General features: G+C 41.4%; 2 protein-coding genes across 3 annotated transcripts in view; one reads left to right on the forward strand and one right to left on the reverse strand.

Annotated features, from left to right (window-relative positions):
• LOC127365058 (uncharacterized) overlaps positions 1 to 20888 on the forward strand; it is a 205371-nt gene extending 184483 nt beyond the window's left edge. The window contains exon 2 of the mRNA XM_051402787.1: positions 20870 to 20888. The gene's annotated coding sequence lies outside the window, so the exon portion shown is untranslated. The remainder of the gene's footprint in view (positions 1 to 20869) is intronic.
• LOC127365057 (olfactory receptor 6N2-like) overlaps positions 1 to 23213 on the reverse strand; it is a 259826-nt gene that overhangs the window by 34044 nt on the left and 202569 nt on the right. The window contains exon 2 of one of the 2 annotated variants that reach the window (XR_007885083.1): positions 20035 to 20958. The exons of the other annotated variant lie outside the window; for it this stretch is intronic. The gene's annotated coding sequence lies outside the window, so the exon portion shown is untranslated. Of the gene's footprint in view, positions 1 to 20034; positions 20959 to 23213 lie in introns of those variants that run through there. 2 annotated transcript variants of the gene reach the window in all.

The raw sequence follows: 23213 nt of genomic DNA on the forward strand, positions 1-23213 counted from the left end.
ATTTAAGCACAGTGTAGTTCCTCAGAACAGCATTGACAGCTTGGTGCCGCGACAGCCATCGCACTTCGTTCAGAGGCCTGAATGACAGTGTATCTTCATCAAGAATCTTTGCTAGGTCCTCCATTTTGCCCCTCTTCACAGTGGACCGAGAGAAAGTGGAATACACAGTTCTAAGAAGAGTTTCCACATCTCGCATCAAAGGTAAATTTTTCCAGGCATCATCAATGCCCAAGTCCTCTCTATGGGCTACACAATGTTGTTCAGTTAGGTGTGGTATTTGGCGCTTTAACAAAGCCGCAACTCTGTTGTGTTTTCCTAGCATAACTGAGGCACCATCGGAGGTCAGCATCACCATTCTCTGCATTTCCAGTCCATGTTTGGAGTAAAACTGAGTTATTGCCTGCACAATATCCTGAGCAGTGCATGCTGTCAGCTGGATGATGCCACCAAACACAGTTTTATAGTTAACATCATTTTCCTCCCTGTATTTAATATATATGACTAGCATTTTGTGTACTGATATGTCTGTGCTCTCATCTACTATCAGGGTATGCCAGGGTGCATTTTTAACACTGCACATAGTCTCATTCTGCATCTCATTGATTGAGTTCACAAATTCAAAGGCATAGTTTTTGCTTCGCCAGCTTTCTGGTATACTCACATACACTGAAAAAAAGAACATGTTGGATTAACTTAATTCAATAGTGGACATTGGTTGCACACAGATGTTTTGCTTTGGCAGCAACTTAAACAATTGAGTTAAATTAACACAAGTTATTCATGTTCAATAAACCTGTGTATTTTGTGTTGATACAGTGTGATTGAAACACATTTTGATAAAGTAATTTGAGCTCTTGGAACATTTTAATCCTTCACAATTTTATCAATTTATTTCAACACTATTCAATAACTTTTACCCCAATACTATTTGGTCACTTAAATACTACACAATATTACATGTCATTATTATATTCTAGTGTCAATTACACAATTAAATTTTTTTAGGCCTTAAAACAGATTCTTTGTATTGTTCTCTGAATATGGTTCCCTGTAACCACTAGTAACCTTTCAAAATAAAATGTCTAATTTCACTGCAGTGACAGTAGGTAAAGAATTTAACTGACATTACCCGGTTTACTGTAATACAAATCAACAGTGAACAAGTAATGTCAGTTTTTCCGTGTTTTACCGACTCAGTCACAGAATGGAAATTAGACCTTTTCTTTTGAAAAAGGTTACAGGCAACTATCTTCAAAGAGAACAATACAAACATTATGTTCAAGGTCTCTATGGTCAAGATTAAATTAAATAACAACTGTAACTGTAAACAATTCGATGTAACTATAGAACTGATTTGAAATGCAAAAACGTTAGTTACCATTGCAATCATTTATTTTAATATCTAATACCTTTCTATTAACTCTCTTAATCACTAACATTACCCATATTTACCAGTTGCATGTCAAAACCTTTATTCAAGAGCCACAGGATAAACAGCAATACAGTGAGTGTCAAAAATTCCAACACTGACCTCATTGTGACATCTTGGTTCAAAACAGTATTCTTAGACGTATTTAAAATTCTTTACTACAACTGAAAGATCCCATTTCACACGGCCCTGGTGGGACTATTTAGATTGTGTAGTTCTCCATCTCTTCACTTGTAAAGACAAACAGAAACTAAAATTGAAGAATGCTGCCAATCAGAACTTTTAGCAGAGGAAGAGGGGGAAAAAATGGCCCCGTCCACATGGCAGTTAAGGTTTTATGAATGTCCTATAACTCCAGCTATGAAATATACAGCGAGTGTACAGCAAATATACATTCAATTTGAATCATTTTTAACTGCCTTTAAAATATGTAACTGAAATCTACAGACCCAAATACAAAAAATGAAATATAAAAATAAAATAAAAATAAATAAATAAATAAATAAATAAAATAAGTTTTGTTTTCAATAATCTGAAAGATGCTATGTGGATAAAAAAAAAGAATCTGGTCATCAACTAAGATTCAAGGTTTAAGTGTCACTTATACAAGTAACAGGTAAATATTTCAAAACTTTTACACTGCCTTCAGTCCAGCCATGAATTCACCCTATACATAAGATTAAGAAACTGTGTCAATATCTAATGCAATACTGTTGTAGGAATTGGAACAGCGGTTGAACTTGAAATTATCTACACAAGGTTAAAGTTTCATAAATTACACAGTAGCCTAAAACCATCTAACCTAAACACATCTCTGGTCCCACAGGTAGGGCCTGTACACAAAGAAAAACGATCTCTACAAGAGCCATGTCTGAATTGTATTCTTAGAAGTATTAAAATTCTTTACTCGAACTGAATTAAACTAAACATCCTGTTTCACATGGCCCTGATGGCGCTATTTAGACTGTGTACAGTTCTCCATCTCTTCACCTGTAAGACAGATAGAAACTAAGATTGAAGAACGCTGCCAATCAGAGAAATTATAGAGGAGAGGAAGAGGGAAAAAAACTGGCCCCGTCCACATGGCAGTTAAGACTATATATAAGTATAAACCGACTGACACTTTCTTTTTTGTTGGTGGACTTAACAATGGATGCTGTGATTTGTTGTGGGTTGCTGATTGTTCACCTGGAAATTCAACCTCCAAAATGCAGGATAGCAAGTGTGAGCTTTAAATGTCCTCCTCTCTGGAGCTAACCGCCTCACGTGCACAACAGTGAGCTCACCTTACTGGAGCAGTTTTGTCTTTAAGCTTTGGGCTTTCCTCGAGAGTTGAGTCACATCCAACTCCATTACCACCTTTGGAATCACTTCGAAAGTGTAGCGGAGCTGTGACGGATACCTCATGTTCAAAGAGTAAAAAAGTCCAAACAGCAAGGCTGTTGCAACGGCCACATTATCCAGATCTTGAAGAACCACCACACCCTCGATGATGATGCCAACATCAGAAAAGTCATTGCCTGGCGTCTCTCTGGTGATGTAGATTCCCACTGTCGTTTTCTCAATGGCACTCAGTGCAGTGGCCTCAGTCATGTCCTGGTTAAAGATAAAACATTTCTTTAAGCTTTTTAAAAAAAAAAAAAAAAACGGATTGCTTTTGAATGCAGCAATTCTAGCAGATTAATACAGCCAAAGAATGCCCTGCCATGCTGCCATTCATGGTCAATTTCTGAGAAAAAAAAATAAAATAAAAAATAGATTCCAGATCAAATGAAGAGGAGTCTTCAAGCTTTACAATCTAATGTAAAAATTTAATTCTCGTCCTCATTTTTACTGGAAGTTGTATTCATGTTCCTGGATAATTTTTATCATTAACCTGGATTTACTCCAGGGCTGTATCTCAGTCCCAGTTCTGCCCTTGTCAGATGAGGGTCAGTGCAGTGTAAGAAGATGGGGGAATTTTCCTTCTTTCACTAGATTCACAAATTTGAAGTGTTTTCACACTAGTGTAATCTCTAATGTAAGAGAAACAATATTTTTTCGCTCAAAATAGGTGGTTTTTCACTTTCATAATGGGGGACTATGGAGAAAAAGTGGACTGTTTGGACCATTTGTTTTAGTCTCACTGGAATCACGTTGCCAAGGTGATAAAGACGGCAAATGGACCTGAACAGTCCAAGTAGGATCACAGGGTTAACCGAATACGTTTTGAAATGTAGCAAAGCCACAATCTACTCACAAAACACTCACCATGTACTCCTGCACCAAGACGTCGGGATTCTCATTCAGATAGATGCAGAGCCCTTTAATGAGGGACTCCCTTCCAGCATCAATGTCATCCTTAAGAATTAGAAGAAAGAAAATAGAGATATTTGAACTGAAATGTTCAGTAGCACAGAAGGAAGTAATCAAAGACAAAAACTGACTTTTTTAAACAGTCAGCATGTGACACCAGTATCTACAAAACATTACAACTACCTGTTTGGACCTGACCTTTATGGACTGGACTTTATATCATCTCCAGAGATAATATAAAAAAGATACATTTCTCACAGTGGGACAGTGAATGCATGATAAAAATGACTGGGTCCTTTCAGTGGAATCAGTACTCACAGGTAAAGGGAGTTGAGCTTGCAATGGATGCATATAAATCTTTTACTGACCTAATGCAATGCATATACACTTTATAGTTAAACAATTTAGAGTTAAAAGTTCTTACTGTCATCATGGCAGCTATGTCTTTCAGCTTTTTGCCCTGCTCCCCCGATCGCTTTGCAAACACTCTCAGCAATCCTTCAGAGAGAAGGTCAAGCTGCGACAGAAACCTTGATTGTAGAGGCATAGTTGTGATGTGCTTAAACTCCGCGTTTATCTGAAACAACATGAAATCATTTTTAAATAACGGCACAGCCCACAGATTTTAGAAGACATTTCCAACATCAAATCTACACCTGCCCGCCATATCATGGCGTGCACTGTGCCTGGTTAATCATCTGGGCTCTGCTATGGAATATTTGAAAACACATCCTAATGAAGTCGACAAAAGTAGGGGCCTGTAAAGTTCTCCACAAAACCTGCTATTCCATGTGCTCCTAAATTGTCAGCAGCAATAGTCTGCACTGTACCCCTCAGTGATTTGTTCAGTTGTGGGACAAAAATGCCACCAACTTCCAAAGACCTCAGGTCGCGTATTAGGGGCTCTAAAACCTTGTCATAACCAAATGACTTTACATTGTCCGTTTTACACAAAATGGCCTGGAAAATTGAGGACAAACTAGAATGAGACCCTGGGGGAAGGTTACTCAGTACCCAATACACAGCACAAAGTTTGTGGGTTTTGCGGGAGGTGCCCAAAGGGTTACAGACCTCGAAGTCATCAGCATACAAAGTTATGGATAAACTTAGGTCTTCCCCTGACAACAAACTATTTTCCTTAAAATGCAGACCATCCTTATAAGACCTGTACACAATTTATTTTCCAGTCTCTGTCTCCCTTTGTGTTTCATGATTACTAACTATCTTGTCCACAATATCTTTCCTACTCAGCAGCACTTGCAGGGATTCTAGGATGGGGACATACTGATTGGTTTTAATAACATGACATCTGTTCAAATGAATTAACAGTGCATTCCATGTTCTAAAGTGCATGGGCAACTTGCATGCACACATGGAATACGATTGTTATTCCCATAATGTCTATGTCTGACTCGATAGTGCTTCAGAATATGGGACTGTTACGCCCCTGTCTAGGGGGAAGGAGCGCCACATAAATGTGTGATGACAATGAACCAATAATCCTACCCCGATTCCCAAACGAACAACTAACACAGTGTTAACAATCAAGTGATGTGATTTATTTACAAACAGGTGAAACAAAGTGCAACAAAGACTAAACAACAAACTTCAGGGTGAACCAAGGCCAAAACAACAAACAAAACAGGACTAACTTCCTTAAACAAAAATCCTTACTAATCCCTATGCAATATAAATAAAATACAGTTACTAAACCTAACTCCCTATCCTAATGAAAAACAGGAGAAAATTAGTACAAAGAAAATGGCAGCTCACCCTTACGATACTCACTGAACACAATCATACAAAAACACTATCTACTAAGATCCTAACAATTCACGCTATCGCAAAAACACACACTCTACAACCGAGGACAGAAGGATGCTGCTGCTGAAGGTTCTGCCGAAGAGCTTCGGTGTGGTGCGGCGTTTTGAATCCCCGGCGGATGTTGCGGCTCCCTGGGAGAACCAACCAGCAGGCGACACTCCACCAGCCGAGCCCACGGCATGGACCAGTCAGCGCTGACCTACGGGTTGCCGTCAAAGATCTGACAATCGACAGGCTGCACACTCCTGCAGAGGAACAGGGACAAAAACACCAACACACACCACAGACGAACCCAATACCATGACATAATACTAATAATACGGCCAGGGCCGTAACACCCCCCTTCCTAAAAATCAAACATTTCCCCTAAAATGTTTGACCCTTAAGGTTAGGAAGAGACACGGGAGAGTGCATTCGCCAACACGCGTTTCGGAGACCGAAATGCATAACGGTATAGGCTACTGAAGGAAAACTGTCGGACGTAACGAAAACGAAGATTTCAAATGCACGGGGAGTTAAAGGGACATCATGACCGAAATATGTAATGTGACACACACAGGACTTTCTCCCCCCGAACAACGTAGTCAGTTTCACTTAATATATTTTCTATAACATACGGACCACAGAACTTTGCCTGGAGGGCAGAAACAGAGATTGTGAGCAGTGTTAAAACTTTTTCACCAACTTGGGAACGGATTTCTTGTCGAATTTCTTTTTCATTTTTTTCTGGGAGGCAGCAAGAGCGCTGCGCTCGGTCTCACGGGCTAAGTGCAGACGTTCTCTGAAAGAGCTCACATAATCTAACACATTTTGACCGGGACTAGTAGTGGCAGACAGGTATCTCTCTCTCAGCAACCGCAGAGGACCACGCACGGTGTGACCAAACACCAGCTCTGCAGGATTGAAACCTGTAGATTCCTGCACACTTTCTCTAACCTGACAAGTGTGGCATGAACGGCAGTATTTTGTCACATCGGCTTTCAAACCTGGCCAAAAGAAGTACCGCAGGATGCGATGGTAAGTTTTTTTTATTCCTAAATTGCCAGCAATGTTATCATGGGCTAGATTCAATACCTGAGGGCGAAATTTCTGTGGGACTACCACTTGTTGAAATGAATTCCAACCTAGATCATCAGTTGAGGGAGGGTGCGAATTACGCATTAATACACCGTCATTAATGCTGTACACACTGAGAGTCTCGGCACGTGAGTCGGCAGCAGATAGACACGTAGCCAGAGTTGGGTCAGTCTGTTGTGCACGGATGAACTCTCCCCTGTCAACCTCGAAACACAAGTTAGCTTCAACAGGTAACAAGTTATCAAGCACACTCTTTTCACATTTTTCGGCACGGGGGTCTGATTGTTCAGTACCATCTTCAGAGCACATGAATGAATCAGACAAATCCACCACATCACCAAGTTTACGCTTTTGTGCGCGCGTAACAGCGCAGGCCGGAAACACAGAGGATGAGTTGACAGCAGCAGGAACAGAAACACACGAGTCGGCAACGGGATTTTCAATCACTTCGGGGGTCGGAAACACTTTTTCCCCTGCCAGATCATTTCCAAGAATCATGGCAACCCCCCGCACTGGCAAACGAGTGCGCAGTCCAAAACTCATAGGGCCTGAGATGAGCGGTGAACGCAAGAAAACTGTGTGCAACGGTGCTCTTACAGTACTCATTTTCACCCCCAACACAAGTGCATCAGAACCACAGAATGAAGCAGAGGAAAAAGGCAGCACTTTTTGCAAGATGAGAGACTGATTAGCTCCCGTATCACGCAAAATTGTGATCGGTACCTGATCTTCCTCCTTTCCTGTCAAAGAGACTGAACCTTGTAAAATGAAAGGTCTGTAACGCTCATCTACCTCCTCTTTTTCTGGTTCATTACTGACAGGAGACGGAGTCGGAACAGACTGAAAAAGTCCAACACTTTTTGGTCTTGTTTCACTTTGATTATTTTCTTTATGCTGGAGCGCAGGGCAGCTGGCTATCAGGTGTCCTGCCTCGTGGCAGTATAAACATTCACGTTCAGAAGACGTAGGATTAGGTCTATGTGGATTTTTTGGTAAGATTTTATCTTTATTTCCAGGGTTTGCGATCGCAGTGTGCTCGCGGCGCCCTGCCAGAAAAACAACACGGTGCGTTAAAACAAACTCATCGGCGAGCACCGCAGCTTTGGACACAGAATCTGATTTCTGTTCATTTAAGTAAATGACGATTTTCTCTGGGAGACATGTTTTAAACTCTTCTAGCAAAAATAGTTCGCGGAGTTGAACAAAATTTGTGACTTTACTCGCAGTGCACCATTTATCAAAGAGAACAGTTTTCTCCCTGGCAAACTCCACATATGTTTGGTTTGGCGATTTTTCACGTGCGAAATTTTTGGCGATATGCCTCAGGAACCAACTCATAAGCACGCAACACAGTAGCTTTCACAATTTCATAATCCAGACTTTCGTTAATAGATAAACTTGCACACACCTCCTGGGCCTTGCCCACCAGTTTGCACTGCACCAGCAAACTCCACACATCTCTGGGCCATCTCAATGTCGCAGCGATGCGCTCAAAAGCATTGAAAAAGGAATCTACTTCACTTTCCCTAAATTGTGGTACTAAGGCAATATGCCTGCTTACATCAAATTGCTCAGAGGCAGCGGTGGGAAGACGCATACTTACAGGAGTGGACGTAGTCGGAGACTGACGATCCAGCTCCAGAGCCCTTATGCAGAGGTGCATAATCTCTACCTCTTTGGACTTGGTTTCGAGTTCCACCTCTTTCATGCGGAGGGCCAACTTCAGATCCTCCGTATCTACTCCAGCCTGTAGTAGAGCTACCAGATCCATGCTATATGCCTGGGTGACAACCGGAGCCTCCGCCCCCGCACTCACCTGGCCGCCGAAGGTTTGTGTGGCTGTGGCAGCCTCCGCTCCCACTTCCTCCTCTAAAACCTCCGGTGCATGAACCCCCTCTGGCTTTGTCTGCGTAACTATGCCACTCTCCACCAGCTGTTCTGATAACCTGTTTTTAATCTCTGCCTTGCGTGCGTTCAAAGGAACAGAGATGCCAAAAAATTTAGCAATTAATCCTAATTGTGCTTTTGTGCATCGATCTAATTTTTCTAAAGTGGGATTTTGTGCAAGGTCATCTATTTGAAAATCCATTTTCCCTCCACACACAAGAAGAATCACCAAGCAAACATCAGATAGAAAAAAAAAAAATATATATATATATATATTTTTTTTTTTTTCTCTCACCAACAAGCACAAGACAACAAAATAATTAATGAAGGACGGACGAGCCCCCAATTTATGTTACGCCCCTGTCTAGGGGGAAGGAGCGCCACATAAATGTGTGATGACAATGAACCAATAATCCTACCCCGATTCCCAAACGAACAACTAACACAGTGTTAACAATCAAGTGATGTGATTTATTTACAAACAGGTGAAACAAAGTGCAACAAAGACTAAACAACAAACTTCAGGGTGAACCAAGGCCAAAACAACAAACAAAACAGGACTAACTTCCTTAAACAAAAATCCTTACTAATCCCTATGCAATATAAATAAAATACAGTTACTAAACCTAACTCCCTATCCTAATGAAAAACAGGAGAAAATTAGTACAAAGAAAATGGCAGCTCACCCTTACGATACTCACTGAACACAATCATACAAAAACACTATCTACTAAGATCCTAACAATTCACGCTATCGCAAAAACACACACTCTACAACCGAGGACAGAAGGATGCTGCTGCTGAAGGTTCTGCCGAAGAGCTTCGGTGTGGTGCGGCGTTTTGAATCCCCGGCGGATGTTGCGGCTCCCTGGGAGAACCAACCAGCAGACGACACTCCACCAGCCGAGCCCACGGCATGGACCAGTCAGCGCTGACCTACGGGTTGCCGTCAAAGATCTGACAATCGACAGGCTGCACACTCCTGCAGAGGAACAGGGACAAAAACACCAACACACACCACAGACGAACCCAATACCATGACATAATACTAATAATACGGCCAGGGCCGTAACAGGGACCTACTTGGAAAAACTGAAGGGCAGGTCTTGCATTGCCACATTCACTCACTTCTAGCACCATTCACTGTGAAAGTGGAAACAAAGATGTATTAATGTATTAATGTGTGTATGCATGTGTTGAGCGATTCATTAAAATCTGTAATGCATTATAATTACGGTTACTATAAAAGCAAATACAACGTCCTGGTCTCACCACAAAAACTTGAGCCCGCGATCCATCAGCTGACTCCAGGTGATATGCAGACTTGAGTTTGTCTGTCACTCTGCAGCAAAACAGGAAAAAAAAATCTAGGCATTACAAAACTGTATTTCAATAAACATACATGAGATGTACACTCACCGGCAACTTTATTTAGTAACACTGCATAAACTAGCATAAACCATTGTAAAATATCAAATCATTAATGTGATTATTGCTTTCTCTGATGAGAACAGAGACTAACCATTGTTCCATGTTCAAACACTGGGCTGACTGTGCAAAGCTAGCATCTTGTATCCCAAAACAGATAAGTTTCCATTATGTACGTTAAGCAGTGGCAGGCCATCGCTACGTGACTATTGCTACCACTGCCTCAGACAGAGCAGACACCAGTTAATGTCCTTTATTGTTTGAATTTCCTCTCCGTCTGCTCATGGTCTCATTACACGTGTTTGGGGGGGGCGTGTCGCTAGCTTAATGCCGCTGATGACATTAGCAGAGACTGCTCATGGCTAAATCTCACTAACGCTACGGTCACGGTGCAGTTAACACACACTGTAACTGAACAGTCAGTTGGCAAACTCATTTCAAACAGAAACAGACTAAGGAGCGCCGCAAAGTTAAGTTGAATGTAACATAAACGGCTCCCGCTCAAAAAACAAATTCAAATTAAACATGGTGATAAAATAGCGCGAGCAAATAAGCTCATGGCAGTTATTTAACGTTAACGTTAATAGTGACTCTCAAGACATTAAACTACACTTGGCTGAGATTTAATTAGAAAAGTCCATACTTACTGACCGAGTTGCGGCGTGGCGTACCGCGAGCCCTTGGATGTGACGGTTGACTTCTTCTTCTACCAACATTTTAAAGCGCGCAAGACGAGATCTCGTGCGGTATCGCGATAATTAACATCGCTATTTTATTGACTCACTTCATCCCAACATGATCTGAACAAATTCATGTACCCTCTCTGCATATTATGTAGTTTCTACACTATATAGTTACGTTTAACTTTAAAACATGAGGCAATTGTGTTAAATACACCCAAGATGCTTACATACATCTAAGAGTTGGCCAATCTCCTTTTTTCAGTGTACTTTGCCATGTGATTGTGGATTTGTTGAACTGACAGCATTGATGCATTCATTTTGATGGCAAGTAAAATATTGTCAATGAGCTCTGGGTCAGATTTTGTTTTGTGTGACAGCTCATTCCTTTTCTCTCTGTCTTTTGCGCTCTCCCGCAATAATGTACCAATCCCCTGTCCCATCTTGAGTCTTCGTACAATTCCAACAGCTTTCAAATGACTTTTCTGCTGAATGTGACGCTTGAGGTAGTCCAACTTCCATTCAGTCCACATTTTTCCCGCCGAAAGCTCACTTGCTACTTTGGCTTCGCTGCATGTTTTTGCAGACCTTTCTCACTCGAAAAAGAAAAAATCTCACCCAGTTTCACCGCTTGTTCTTCTATTTGCACATACTCCGACAGCCATTCCATCCTAAAAGAACCGCATTTCTTTTTTACTTTGGCTTGGTGAGTGGATGTGTCGCTAGCGCTGCCCGTTCATTTCGCCATGATAAGGGGTTGCGTCTCTTAACTCTGCCGCACTGTTGTTAGCTAGCTAACCTGCACGGCGCGTATGGGCAGGGCACATATGCAAGCACTATCAATGCCATGATTGGCTGTGTAGAGTAAGTAAACCGTATCGTATCATTGGCTAGACACCTGTCACTCACTACGTTACAGTGAAAAATGGTACAGAAAAACACATTATTGGTCTAATTAATTAGATTAGATTAGGTCTAATATAAGATATTAATTAATACATTTATGGTGAATTTTATTTTATGCGCTGCATAGATTTTCTTGTGCGCTGAGAATGTGCGAGCAGTGCGCGATTGCGCAGGTGCGCAGCTTAGAGGGAACATTGGTCCTCACAGAATCTGATATAATCCGTAATGCAGCCGGTCATCTTATCGATGTCCTCCCCATGTGGCTCACAGAGTACATCCCAGTCTGCCGACTCGAAGCAGTCCTGCAGTGCCTCAGCGGTCTCCAGTGTCCACCTTCTCACTGTGCACAGGCTGCCTTCTCACAAGAGGGACATACTTGGGAGTCATCATGACCAGGTTGTGGTCTGACCTGCCAAGGGGGGGAAGGGCTGTGGCGTCATATGCGTCTATGGCATTCACATATAATAAATCCAATGTTTTATTGTCTCTGGTGGGGCAGTCAACATATTGATGGAAGTAATTTAAAGTGTTGTTCAGTGAGGCATGATTCAAATCACCTGTAATGACCATGAACGCATCCGGGTGTTCAGTCTGCAGTTTAACGGTGTTGGAGCTGATGACTTCACAGGCCACCGCTGCATCAGCTGACGGGGGGATGTGGACAGCGATAACAATGGTGGATGTGAACTCCCTCGGCAAATAATACGTGCGCATTCCCACAGCCAGTAGTTCAATGTCAGGGGTTCAGAGATGTTCCTTCACACTGACATGTCCAGGATTGCACAACATCTCATCTCAGTGCAAGCCCGCCACCCTTCTTCTTCCGACTTTTGGAACAGTATCTGTCTCAACGTACCAAACTGTAACCGGGAACCTCAACACTGCTGTCCGGGATGTGCGAGTGCAGCCAAGTTTCACTGAAGCAAAATAAGCTACGGTAAAAACAAACGAAAAGACTGAAACCAACAAATAAACAAAGTTAAAAAACACGACGGGAGCTGCAGCTACAAGCTGCCGCCTGAAGCAGCACCAGAGCAACAAGAGTCTCTTTACTGTTGAGGGACCAGTGTGTAGGATGTAGTGGCATCTAGCAATGAAGTTACAACAGATTACAACTAACTCAGTACCACTTGTGTCGGAGAACCTACAGTGGCTCACAAAAAAGGTGAAAGGCCCTGTCCAGAGCCAGTGTTTGGTTTATCCATTACGAGCTACTGTAGTCACTTTGCGGTTCAACATGGCCTGACCCATTCCCTCTGTAGATAAAAACAGCTATTTCTAAGGCAAGGAAAATTTGTATTTTCAGTTAATTATACATTAATGAAAACATACCTATAAATATTATTATATATTCATATTATATTCTATTTCTGACAATAGGTGTTTAGAAATTTCTGTCATTTTGAGGCCATATATAAGTGGGTTAGGATGTAACGTGTAATCCATTAATGTTGTCTAAAATGTAAATGTAAAATAATAAAACAGATTACACAAACAGATTATTTGAATAATAATTCAAAAATAATTTTAAAAAGTATTATTGTAATGATTACCCCAACAACACTGACAACTCATTCAAAGGTACCTGACCTTGAAAATTCAGAAAATGAACTGTTTGAGTCTGTGGAAAGTTTTTATTGGATTGCTTCACCCTCCAAGGATCTCATTAAACTTTTCACCAAAATAGATTCTAATCCGTAAAGAACCTCATCGACTCTGGAGGCCTGAAGTCACAGCAATGTTTACACAATCTTTCCAACTATAATCATAATAATAAAATAATAATAATAATAATAATAATAATAATAATACATTTAATTTATAGAGCACTCTTCAAGAAACTCTGCTAGGTACAATGCCTATAAAAAGTATTCACCCCCTTGGATGTTTCATGCTTTTGTTTCTTTTATACATGAAATTATGGTCAATATAATTTGGCTTTTTTAACAAGAATTTGAAAAAAGAAATACCTCTTTAATAGCAAAGGGAAGACAGATTTTTACAAACTAATGTCAATTAATTAAAAAAATATAAAGGTAAAGAAGATGATTGCATAAATATTCACCCCCTTCAGGTCAGTATTTAGTAGATGCACCTTTGGCTGCAATTACAGCACTGAGTCTGTGTGGATACGTTTCAATCAGGCTGGCACATCTGGACACTGCTATTTTTCTCCATTCTTCCTTGCAAAACAGCTCAAGCTCTGTCAGGTTGCTCGGATCGGGCGTGAACAGCTCTTTTCAAGTCCAGCCACAAATTCGCGATTGAATTGAGATCTGGGCTTTGACTTGGCCACCCCAGAACATTCACCTTGTTGTCTTTGAACCATTTCTGTGTAGCTTTTGCTGTATGCTTGGGGTCGTTGTCCTGCTGGAAAATAAATCTTCCCCCAAGTTGTAGTTCTCTTGCAGACTGAGTCAGATTATCCTCCAGGATTTGGCGATAATTTTCTGCATTCATGTTCCCCTCTACCTTTACAAGCCTTCCAGGGCCCCAGAGCATGATGCTGCTGCTGCTGCCACCACCATGCTTCACGGTGGAGATGGTGTGTTTGTGGTGATGTGCAGTGTTTGGTGTTCGCCATACACAGCATCTAGTCTGATGGCCAAAATGCAAATTTTTTGTCTCATCAGACCAAAGAACCTTCTTCCAATTGACCTTGGAGTCTAGCACATGCCTTTGGGCGAATTCCAGGCGAGATTTCATATGAGCTTTTTTCAACAGTGGCTTTCTCTTTGCCACTCTCCTATACAGCTTCGACTGGTGAAGAACCCAGGCAACAGTTGTATGTACAGTCTCTCCCATTTGAGCCACTAAAGTAACGCATTTATCTCATTCATAGACTCAATTGGCTTCTGTCAGAGTGTAAATAAACCAACTCATTGTTTTAATCTCACTCTTGACCTTGTTCTATCATATGGCATTGATATTGAACATATAATAGTCTTCCCACATAATCCTTTCCTATCTGACCATTATTTAATAACTTTTAAATTCATACAGTGGTGCCCCCTGGTGTCACTGAGTGTTTGGTGTTTGTTTGAGCCAGGTCAGATTGTGGTGTTGACTGGGGGTTAATTGGTGCCAACTGGGAACACCTGGTCCCGGTGCTCCCGGGCTATATAATCAAGGCCCTGTTGCCCATTTTAGCTCTCTGCTGCTACTGGTTGGTATTGTTTGAGTTGTCCTAACTTGTTCTTATATTTATCTTATATTGTTTTGTACACTTTACTACATAAACACACATTCTCCCTCATGCACACCTTACACTACTGACTAACCTAGTATACACACTCTATATTTAAAGTATTTAGATGTTCAGTTCTTAATTTGACTTTTTGTTCAATAACTTACTTTTTGTTTTTCTTTAAAGTGGTGTATCTCTCATATTTGTCATGCCTTAAGAGCCAGGGTGTGACAAATTGAGGGCTCGTCTTTTAGTCTTTTTGGTTAGATTATTTGGTTAAATAAATTTGGCGCACAGATTTAATGACATGCTGAGTAAATAATTAGATCCAGCTGCCTGCTGGTTTTTAATTTGGTGTTTTGTTTAGGCAAGTTAGGGGAAATACTCTAAGGGTTAACTTTCACCTCACACTTGTTTGGTTGGTTAACACAGTGCATTCTGGTAAGTACCTGTAAACTACTATGGCTTCCGTGTTAGAGTTTGTGAATGCACCTACAGAGTTGTTTGTAAAAAGCTGTAATAAGGAGCAGTTAATACAGATCACTGACCACTATGGCTTTAGTGTTGATGTTAAGAAAAATAAGGGGGAGATTATAGCCATGGTTTTGTCTTCATTGTATGAAAAAGGTGTTTTGGTTAAAGGAGAGTTGGGTCCAGATTTTGTAGGACCAGCACCAGTGCCAATTGTTGTGCCTGCGGCTGGGTTGACATTCGAGCAGCAGAAAGAGTTGTTGATTTTGCAGTATAGGCAAGAGAGAGTACGGTTACAAGTTGACATGGAGAAGCAACTTGAGTTGGAGAAAATTCTGCAACACACTGAGAAAATGAAATTGGAACTAGAACAGTCCAAATTAACGATGATCATGGAGGGTAAACTTTCTCTAGCTGAGTCGGGTATGGGGGACCAGTCTTCCTCTGCATATTCGTCTTGTGGTATTGATGTTGGGGCTAATTTGCGTTTGGTGCCGAAGTTTAACGAGCGTGACCCTGATACTTTCTTCATTTTATTTAAACGGGTAGCAGATGCTAAAAAATGGCCAGATTCTGATAGGGTACTGATGCTTCAGTGCGTTCTTACGGGGAGGGCTCAAGAGGCATATTCTGCGTTATGTGAGTTTGGACTATGCTACAGTAAAATCAACTGTGTTAAATGTGCATGAGTTGGTTCCTGAGGCATATCGCCAAAAATTTAAGTTGGGTCAAGGGGGATAAGCAAACTAAAGTAGAGTTTGTCCTTGATTTACTGTCTCATTTTAACCATTGGTGTTCTTCTACAGGAGTGGATTCGTTTGACAGACTTTGAGTTGATTGTCTTCGAACAATTTAAAAACGCAATCCCTCAACGCATTGCAACATATGTTAATGAGCAGAAGCCCCCCACTGCGCTTAAAGCGGCTGAGTTGGCAGACGAATTTGTGTTGACACATAAAGGTAGTTTTGCAGATGGGCGCTCTGGAGTTGAATGGAAAAGTGGAGATAATGGTGGCAATTCTCGCACTGGTTACCAGTTTCCCGAAGTCTGTTCCATCGCATGCTAGTACATCCTCCTACACAGGAGCCGATGGTGCCAGGGCTTGTAATTACTGCCATGTTGTGGGTCATTGGAAAGTACAGTGTCCGCTGTTGAAGTCGCGTGTTTGAATTTGGAGAACTGAAGTTGAGTTGGGAGAGCTGAGTTTGAATTGAGAGTTTGGAAACATTTGGAACAGTTTGGAACCTTTTAGAACAGTTTGGGAGTATTGGAGACCGTTTGGGAAAATTTTGAACAGTTTGAGACTTTTTGGAAAAAATTGTAAAAGTTTGAGACAGTTTGGAACAGTTCAAGATTTTTTGAACCGTCTGTTTTGAATGAAGTCACCAAGGCTGATTCCTATCCTTTACCTCGAATGGAGGATTGTATTGACCAGGTTGGTTCAGCCACATTTGTTAGTAAATTTGATTTGTTAAAAGGATACTGGCAAGTTCCTTTGACAGCGCATACTCGTGAAATTTCTGCATTTGTAACACCTTTCGGACTGTACGAATATACAGTCATGTGTTTTGGCCTGCGTAATGCGCCCGCAACATTTCAACGCCTTATGAATATGGTGGTATCCGGTCTTAAGGGGTGTTCTGTTTATCTTGATGTTATTTTCAGTAATACGTGGGATGATCACATTCAACGTATTGGTGCTTTGTTTGGTTGCCTGGCACGCACTTGACAATAAATCTTGCGAAGTGTGAGTTTGCTAAAGTGATAGTGACGTACCTCGGTCGGCTGGTTGGCCAGGGACAGGTTTGTCCAATAGAGGCTAAAGTTGACGCTGTCATGCAGTACCCCGTGCCCGCTACCAAGAAGGAGTTGATGCGATTCTTGGGTCTTGTAGGTTGCTATCGAGCGTTCTGTAAAAATTTCTCAACTGTTGTTGCACCTTTGACAAATTTGTTAAAGGGCAAGGCTCACACATGTCTGCTGGTGACATGCAATTCCTGGTGACCTGCTATTGGAAGCGTACTGACTCATTTCCGGTTCACTTCCTGCTCTGTGTACACTGTTTGGTGCTGTAGCTCTGTCAGTGAACGCTAAATCTAAATTTGTTTTACTCGTTACAGCGGTTATTTACCCGCTTAACATTTAAACGTAATTATGACAAGACAATGTCGGGCTCCGTAGTTTTCTCTGGACCCCTGCCCAATGTGACCAGTGATGACAGGTATAGCCGCATGTCGTCATTCCACCGCTGGCTGTCGAGGTGGTGTCCAGCAAACAATGTGGGCTTCATTGATAACTGGAAGCCTTTTTGGGGAAAACCTGGTCTGATTAGGAGAGACGGCATCCATCCCACTTTGGATGGAGCGGCTCTCTTATCTAGAAATATGGCAAAGTTTATTTCTGAAACCTGACAGTCCAGAGTTGGGACCAGGAAGCAGAGCTGCTGTCTTACACACTTCTCTGCTCTTTCTTTAGAACAGTCACCCACCCAAAACCCCATAGAGACTGTCTGTCCCCCGACCACCTAAATTATTTAAAGAAATAAAAACAAGAGGAGTTCAACATAAAAATCTAATTAAAATTAAAACCAACTCCTCAGTAGCACAAAATAAGAGAATGAAATGTGGACTGTTAAATATCAGGTCTCTGTCCTCTAAAGCTGTTTTAGTGAATGAATTAATATCAGACTATGATATTGATTTACTTTGTCTTACTGAGACCTGGTTGTCCCACGAGGAGTATGTTAGCCTAAATGAATCCACCCCCCCCAGTCATATTAATACTAACATTCCTCCAGGCACTGGCCGAGGAGGTGGAGTAGCAGCCATATATGATTCGAGCGTTTTAATGGACCCTAAACCTAAACTAAATTATAATTCATTTGAAAGCCTTGTTCTTAGTCTTTCTTACCCAAACTGGAAAACACTGCAGCCAGTTCTATTTGTTATAGTGTACCGCGCTCCTGGACCGTACTCTGATTTTATATCTGAATTCTCAGAGTTTCTATCAAGTTTAGTCCTTAAATCAGATAAAGTAATTATTGTAGGTGATTTTAATATTCATGTGGATGTTAACAATGACAGCCTTAGTAATGCATTTATATCATTAATAGACTCAATTGGCTTCTGTCAGAGTGTAAATAAACCAACTCATTGTTTTAATCACACTCTTGACCTTGTTTTATCATATGGCATTGATATTGAACATTTAATAGTCTTCCCACATAATCCTTTCCTATCTGACCATTATTTAATAACTTTTGAATTCATACTATTAGATTATAAGCCATTAGGCAAAACTTCCTACAGCAGATGTCTATCTGACAGTGCTGTAGCTAAATTTAAGGAGGAGATTCCTTCAGTGTTTAATTCAATGCCATGTCTGAATATAACAGAGTCCTATAATGACTTTAGTCCCTCTGAAATTGATAATCTTGTCGATAGTGCTACAGGCTCACTACGATCAACATTAGACTCTATCGCTCCTATAAAAAGGAAATTATTAAAACATAGGAGACTAGCACCTTGGTACAACCACCAAACCCGCCAGTTAAAACAAATAGCTAGGAAATCTGAAAGGAAATGGCGCTCTTCCAAATTATCAGAATATCACTCAATTTGGCAAGATAATCTTAAAACCTATAGAAAGGCCCTCCGTAATGCCAGAGGAGCCTATTACTCAGCACTAATAGAAGAAAATAAGAATAACGCTAGGTTCCTCTTCAGCACTGTAGCCAGGCTGACAGAGAGCCACAGCTCTATCGAGCCACATATCCCCATAAACTTAAGTAGCAATGACTTCATGAGCTTCTTCTATCATAAAATTATTACTATTAGAGAAAAAATTAATCACCAACTGCCATCAACAGTTATCAGTGGCTCTCCAAGTTCAGGGACGTCTGTCAATGTAAACTTAGATATATATTTAGACTGTTTTTCTGCTTTCGATCTTCATCAGTTAACTTCAATCATTTCTTCATCGAAGCCATCAACCTGTCTATTAGACCCGATCCCAACTAGGCTGCTTAAAGAAGTTGTTCCCTTAATTGGCACTTCTTTACTGGATATGATTAATCTTTCTTTATTATCAGGATATGTACCACAGTCCTTTAAAGTAGCTGTAATTAAACCCCTTCTTAAAAAAGCCCACTCTTGACCCAGGGGTTTTAGCCAACTATAGACCGATTTCTAACCTCCCCTTCCTCTCTAAGATTCTGGAGAAAGTAGTCGCCAAAGAGTTGTGTGACTTTCTACATAACAATAGTTTATTTGAGGATTTTCAGTCAGGATTTAGAGTTCATCATAGCACAGAGACAGCTCTGGTTAAAGTTAATAATGACCTTCTGACTGCTTCTGACAATGGACTTGTCTCTGTACTTGTATTATGAGATCTTAGTGCTGCATTTGACACCATTGACCATGATATTCTTTTACAGAGACTTGAGCATCAAATTGGCATTAAAGGAACCGCCCTAAGCTGGTTTAAGTCATACTTATCAGATCGTTCTCAGTTTGTACATGTTAACGATGAATCCTCCATAAATACTAAAGTTAGTCATGGAGTTCCACAAGGTTCTGTACTTGGACCAATACTATTTACTTTATATATGCTCCCTTTAGGCAACATTATTAGGAATCACTCCATTAACTTTCACTGTTATGCAGATGATACGCAGTTATATCTATCAATCAAACCCAATGAAATTAATCAATTATCTAAATTACAAACATGTCTTACGGACATAAAATCCTGGATGACCTGTAATTTTCTGATGTTAAACTCAGAAAAAAACGAAATTCTTGTTCTTGGCCCCAAAAACCTTAGACTCATTGTCTAAAGATATAGTCACTCTAGATGGCATTAACTTGGCCTCTAGCACCACTGTCAGGAATCTTGGAGTTATCTTTGATCAGGATTTGTCATTTAACTCCCACATAAAGCAGACCTCTAGGACCGCCTTCTTTCATTTACGTAATATTAGAAAAATTAGACACATACTATCACAGACAGATGCAGAAAAACTAATCCATGCATTTGTTACTTCAAGGCTGGATTACTGCAACTCTTTATTATCAGGTTGCCCCAATAAGTCCATTAAAACGCTCCAATTAATTCAGAACGCTGCAGCACGAGTACTGACAGGAACTAGAAAAAGAGATCACATCTCTCCTGTACTAGCTTCTCTGCATTGGCTCCCTGTAAAATGTAGAATTGAATTTAAAATCCTCCTCCCCACCTATAAAGCTCTTCATGGTCAGGCCCCTTCATATCTTAAAGAGCTCATAGTACCCTATTACCCCTCTAGAACACTACGTTCTCTGAATGCTGGGCTACTTGTGGTTCCTATAGTCTCTAAAAGTAGAACAGGAGCCAGAGCCTTCAGTTACCAAGCTCCTCTCCTGTGGAACCAGCTTCCAGTTGTGGTTCAGGAGGCAGACACCCTCACCACATTCAAGAGTAGGCTTAAGACATTCCTCTTTGATAAAGCTTATAGTTAGGGCTGGATCAGGTGAGTCCTGAACCATCCCTTAGTTATGCTGCTATAGGCCTAGACTATCGGGGGATTTCCCATGGTGCACTGAGCTCCTCCCTTCCTCTCTCTTTCTGCACTCATTCATGTCCCATTAATGCATGTTACTAACTTCACTTCTTCCCCGGAGTTCTTGTGCTTTCTCGTCTCGCAGGTTCTCATGGATCCTGGTGGAGCCTCCTGCCATGGTCCTGCTTGACTGCCATTGCCAATACTGTTGTTGCTGTGCGTCTGTCTGTCTGTCTGTCTCTCTCTCTCTCTCTCTCACCCCAACTGGTCGAGACAGACGACCACCCACCTAGAGCCGGAGGATCTGTCCTAGGTTTCTGCCTTTTAACAGGCAGTTTTTCCTTGCCCTTGTCTCCAAGTGCTTGCTCATGGTGGTACTGTTGGGTCTCTGTAATTAATGTTTTAAAGAGTTCGGTCAAGACCTGCTCTATTTGAAAAGTGTCCTGAAATAACTTCTGTTAAGAATTGGCGCTATACAAATAAAATTGAACTGAATTAAATTAAGAAAATAAAGAAGTTGATGAAAGTCTTGTTGGAGCAGGTGCCGTTTTGTTGCAGGAGAGGGAAGGGGTTGATAGACCTGTCTGTTAGTACTTTTAAGTTTAATTCGTATCAGCTTAACTATTCCACAATAGAGAAGGAAGCGCTGGCTCTCATCTGAGCCCTTCAACATTTCAAAGTTTGTCGGTTCTGGAAATGGGTCATTGGTGGTGTATACGGACCATAACCCTTTGACCTTTCTTTGTTTGCTACAGTGTCCAAATCGTAGGTTAATGCGGTGGATGCTATTTCTTCAGTCTTACATCTTAGTTGTTAGACACATTAAGGGGAGAGATAACATAGTAGCAGATGCTCTCTCTCGTGCTCCAGTGGCATATATATATATATATATAAATAATCAGCTGGATAGTCAAGCAGTTACTAAAGGGGCACCCAGCAAATACACCAAGCTCTCCATACCTGAAGCACTCGAAACTGCCAAACAAAGACTAACAGCACTGGCCACCCGGTTGAAGAGATACACCAAGGAGGCAGAGGCCAGTAGAATAAACAAGTTTTTCTCCACTGAACCAGCCAAGGTGTACTCTCAGTGGCAGGGAGGAAATAACAACAGGCCAGACCCACCAAGAGCTGAGGTGGAAGAATACTGGAAGGCCATATGGGAAAAAGAGGCATCACACAACCCAGATGCCCAATGGCTAGTGGGCCTAAGAGCAGACCACAGCAACCTCCCAGAACAAGAACCAGTAACCATCTCAATGGCAGACATCCAAGAAAGAGTGTCAAAGATGAAGAGCTGGACAGCACCAGGCCCCGATATGATCCATGCCTACTGGCTGAAGAAGCTAACAGCACCCCAATGAACGCCTAGCAGCACAGATGAACCACCTGATAAGGGATGGGTCCCACCCAGAGTGGCTAACCCAGGGCAGGACAGTCCTAATCCTGAAGGACCCTAAGATAGGGACCCATCCCATCCAACTACCGGCCAATAACCTGTCTCTCCACACAGTTATATCTATCAGGGCAACAGTTGTATGTACAGTCTCTCCCATCTGAGCCACTGAAGCTTTTAACTCCTTCAGAGTGGTCGTAGGTGTCTTGGTGGCCTCCCTCACCAGTCTCCCTCATGGACCCCATGACCCTGTCTCTGGTTCTGTTCCTTCCTTGGACCACTTTTGATAGATACTGACCTCTGCAGACCGGGAACACCCCATAAGAGCTGCAGGTTTGGAGATGCTCTGACAAGGGCCACATTGTGATGGATCAACTTTGAGGACAAAATGTTCACTTTCTGCCTGATATACCTGTATATGTACCTAGATGTTAGTGATAATCTCAAAAAGGTAATTCTAATATTGTTAACATAGCATACCTGACCCAGTTCAGCCCAACCCTGCATCGCTGCTAGTGGCTGTGGCAGACCCTCCCTTATATTATTATCGATTCTTATTGTTATCAGTGGTGGTGATTGTTTTATTAATAACTGCTTTGGGGATGTTGTCCACCTTATGCGTGCATGCACACACACACCACTTAAACACAACATTGAAAACAAATGTCACTTTGCACTTATTTTTTCTTATTAATTGTCCTGTCCATTTATTGTTTTGTTTTCCCTGTATTTCCCTGTGTATTTTGTCTTGCAATGGAAAAAAAAAATTATTAAAAAAACCACAGGTGCCCACACATGTCTAGTAGCTGCCGGTGTGGGGGTTATGGGCAGTTTTGAAACTTGCCATTCAGCTGCAGTGTGTTTTAGCCTCCAGTGTTTTACAAATTGATAGTGAGAATGGATTGAACAGACACACAGACTTGCGGCTCTTTCTTCGTCCATGATACAGACAGAGAGCAAAATAGAAAGATGTTGACAGCAATGAAACCTGGTCACTATGTTTTTACAGGGTTCCAACATCACAGACACTACAGCACACTTCTATTTTGAGTCTATACATTGTTTTCTTCAGGAAAATAATACTTTTTCAGCG

Source organism: Dicentrarchus labrax, unplaced genomic scaffold (genome assembly GCF_905237075.1).
Source record: "Dicentrarchus labrax unplaced genomic scaffold, dlabrax2021, whole genome shotgun sequence".
NCBI lineage: Eukaryota > Metazoa > Chordata > Actinopteri > Moronidae > Dicentrarchus > Dicentrarchus labrax.